Source organism: Hippopotamus amphibius, chromosome 13 (genome assembly GCF_030028045.1).
Source record: "Hippopotamus amphibius kiboko isolate mHipAmp2 chromosome 13, mHipAmp2.hap2, whole genome shotgun sequence".
NCBI lineage: Eukaryota > Metazoa > Chordata > Mammalia > Artiodactyla > Hippopotamidae > Hippopotamus > Hippopotamus amphibius.
In genome coordinates this window covers 79,575,502-79,579,253 of record NC_080198.1, presented here as the reverse complement: position 1 = coordinate 79,579,253, position 3,752 = coordinate 79,575,502, and the positions used below count along the sequence as shown (strand labels likewise).

At 34.5% G+C, this 3,752-nt stretch overlaps 1 non-coding gene across 1 annotated transcript; it reads left to right on the top strand.

Moving 5' to 3' along the window:
- Positions 1–415: 415 nt before the first annotated feature.
- Positions 416–579, top strand: LOC130835410 (U1 spliceosomal RNA). Its single transcript, XR_009048899.1, has one exon. It is a non-coding gene; the product is annotated as a U1 spliceosomal RNA (small nuclear RNA).
- The last annotated feature ends 3,173 nt before the right edge of the window (positions 580–3,752 follow it).

Here is a 3,752-nt window from a genome sequence, read left to right as displayed (position 1 = left end):
GGGGCTAATATGTCAAGAAACAGAAGAAGAGAAAAATATTTTTCATGTGACAAAATATCCAAATGTATGTTATATGATAATAACCATTAGATTAGCAAAAATTAAAGTGTGAGCCAAATCAAGCCTGGACAGTGATGTGCGGAAATGATCATTCTCATATATCCACTGTAGACAGCAACTGTACAATATTAACAAAGCTATAGTTGTATGAACCGTAAGGGAATTTACTGCCTAACAGTTTCTTACTCATGTCTACATGGGACCTGTACATATTTTATAGTCCTATTGTTATAACACAACCTGCGAATCGTATACCTGTTACCAGGGGAGTGGATAAATGATTAATATTTATGTTGCATTAAGAAATATATATGCCAAATTAAACTTCCTAAAAACACATGCGTAAGAATATATAGTACTTACCTGGCAGGGGAGATACCATGAGCACGAAGGTGGTTTTCGCAGGGCGAGGCTTATCCATTGCACTCTGGATGTGCTGACCGTTGCGATTTCCCCAAGTGTGGGAAACTCGACTGCATAATTTGTGGTACTGGGGGGCTGCATTCGTGCTTTCCCCTGAAAAAAAAATAATATACATAGTAGGATTTTTATAGTAGCAAAATCTTTGGAATTAACCTACATATTTCTTAGTGTTTACTTTGTGCCATGTACTTCATGGAACATTGCATGTATTAAGTTAATCTCCACAAAAACCCTGTGTAGTGAGTAATTTTAGACTGTGTCACAATTTTCGGAGGAGGGAACTGAGTCCCAGAGGTAACAAATAATGTGCTTAAAGTTACTCAGTAAATAAACAGTAGAGCCAAGGTATAAACTCAGTCATTTTATCTCTAGAACCCATTCCTGTAAATACTGTGAAAACATTCATTAAAGTATAAAGGATGTACTTAGCACACTAGATGGTGTTTTGAAGTAATGAAACTCTGCTCCATGTATTTACTTGGAATCATATCAAAAGGTTCATATAGAGCAAAAAAGTCATATGGTAGAAAGATAGCTATAGCATGAAATGTACATAAAGTTTAAAAACATGCAAAACCAAAACCACATAGCATATAGATACATACATACATATTAAAACAGAAAATGACCTAGCCATATTTAAGAATGTTTGTTAATTCTAAGATGGTATTGGGACTAGGAGTAAGATTGGGAAGGGGTAAACAAAGGCTTCAATAGTATTGTTATTTTTTAGATAAATAAACACTATAGATGAGAGGTGTTACATTAACAATTCCTGTATAAAATATTAGAAAATTTTCATAATTTCACTGACTCAGAATGTCAGCATGCTGAGAAGTGGGGGCAATCAATGCAAGGTTGAAAGGCTTCCAGGCCTTCTGTTGGGACCATTAGATGTCAACCTGCCATCCCACACATGAGCTCATCTGAGAAAGGGATGCTCTTATATATTTACACAGAAACATAATAGTCTATATAGATCCACACCATAAGATAAGGGAAAATAAAGCAGAATTCATAGAGCTTAGAAAATAAACATACTTCTGAAAAAGACCTCCATTGGAGGGCAGAAGAAAACTTTAGGAAACTGTCGTGTATAAAACTGAATAGCTCTTCTCATGTGCTATTTAATTGGATTTGCCAGTTTTTTGTAAGAATTTTTATCTCAATGTTCATCAGTGATACTGGCCTGTATTTTTCTTTTCTTGTAGAGTTTTTGTCTGTTTCTGGTATCAGAGTAATGCTCGCCTCTTAGAATGAATTTGGAAGTGTTTTCTCCTCTTCAATTTTTTGGAAGTGTTTGAGAAGGATTGGCATTAATTCTTTAAACATGTGGTAGAATTTACCAGTGAAGCCATCTGGTTCTGGGCTTTCCTTTATTGGCTTTCCTTTGTTTGATTATTGATCAGTCTCCTTACTAGTTATAGGTCTGTTCAAATTTTCTATTTCTTTTTAATACATCCTAGGTTTTCATGGTGCCTTAGACTCAGGGTCCAAGATGGCTACCAAAGCCATCATGTCTACATTCAAGCCAGTCCAGGTTTAGGAATCTACGTAAAAGTATCACATAATATTCCTTGACATCTTATTAGAATTTAGGCATATGACCAAAGACTGCACTAGATCTGTCACAATCACTTTTTTTAACGATTGGTATCATAGAGAATTTCTACTTATATCACAATAGGAGATGATTAATAAGTTTAAAAAAGGAAATTGATTGTTTCTGGAGAAAAATGGTAGGTGATGTGATTGAAGAGATGATGTGACCACAGAGATGACTTCAAATGTGTTGGTAATACAGTAGATGCATATCTGTTAGTTTTACTGTTATCATAAATGGTATTTATTTGCATACCTTCATATCCATGACATATTAAAAATAAAGCTGAGTCTTCAGACACACAAATACTATATACCACTGTGCAGCTTATACCACTGCCCAGGTTTCCCTTTAGGACTAAGGCACTTCCTGCATCAGCTACATTAGCAGGGTAGTTGTGTGACTGATGGCTCTCAGTTGAGTGGCTCTCTGTATAGCTGCAGCACACAAAGTCATGTCTTCCTCCTTGTATGGGGAGTCCATATCCATTGACTGGTCTATATGGGGGAAAGGAGAATGACATAAAGATCTGGCCCCTTTACTTAAAGCCATCACAGTTCCAGAGCTCCCAGTAGGCTGTATTGAGATTTATTGCAACTGAATCACCATTCAACTCCTCCCTCCACCCAATCTCACTTCCTTCTCTTTCTTCAGGAATTAATCCATGGGATACCATCCCCAAATACAGTTCCTGCATGTAAATCTCCACCTCAGAGTCATTTTTCCAGAAAACCACTTAAGAAAAAGAAGGTAATGGCTAATGCTTGTATTATCTGTTCACAAAAGCCTAATCAATTGTTAGATGAAACATTGCATAACAAATTGAAAATGTTTAATAACATTATTGACGAACGCAGTTGTAAAAATGCCATGATTTTTTGTTTTATAACAACACAAGAATATTGCTTAATTTTCAAGTACTTCCCTATTTAAGATTTTGTTTGCAGAATCAAGAAAAATCCACTATATTTCAATCAACTCTATAAATTATAGGTATCATAGCTAAATTATTAATTCCCAAAGAGTATTAAAATGCAAGACAGTTTGGAGGGAAGAAGGAGTGCTAAATAAATCAATGGTGATTTTAATAAACTAGAAGCTTTTAGGTACTAAATCTGTCTGCATCTGATCTGAATTGCAATTACCTGTCAAAAATTCATCCATCATCACAAGCTCCAAACAAACTTTCTTGGCAGCAGATGTTTGAGGAAAGCTATTTCATATGGCAAATTTTTCTTCTAGTTTACAACATCCCCAAGAATGACAGAAATTTCAGGGAACATTTCAGTATACCTTAGCAATAACCTGTTAGTGGGGAAAATCATGTTTTACATAGCTTATATAATTTATAAATATATGCTTTATATGTAAACTATTAATTCACAAACAAATGGTTTGATTTCCATTGTTTCTAATATCCATGATCTTTTAATCTCATATTTCAGTATTTTCTGGGAATACATGGAAATGCATATTTTAACAATGGGTTTGAATAAATCATTCTCATTTCATAATATTTTTATGTTAAAACTATCATAAGTTGTATCTGGATAAAATTAATTTAGTATGTCAGTACTTTGTAGTCTCCATTAATAACTCAGCAGGGTTCAGGGAATATCATCTACAATGACCTTGATAAAAGCAAAATCTAGAGACATTATTGGTT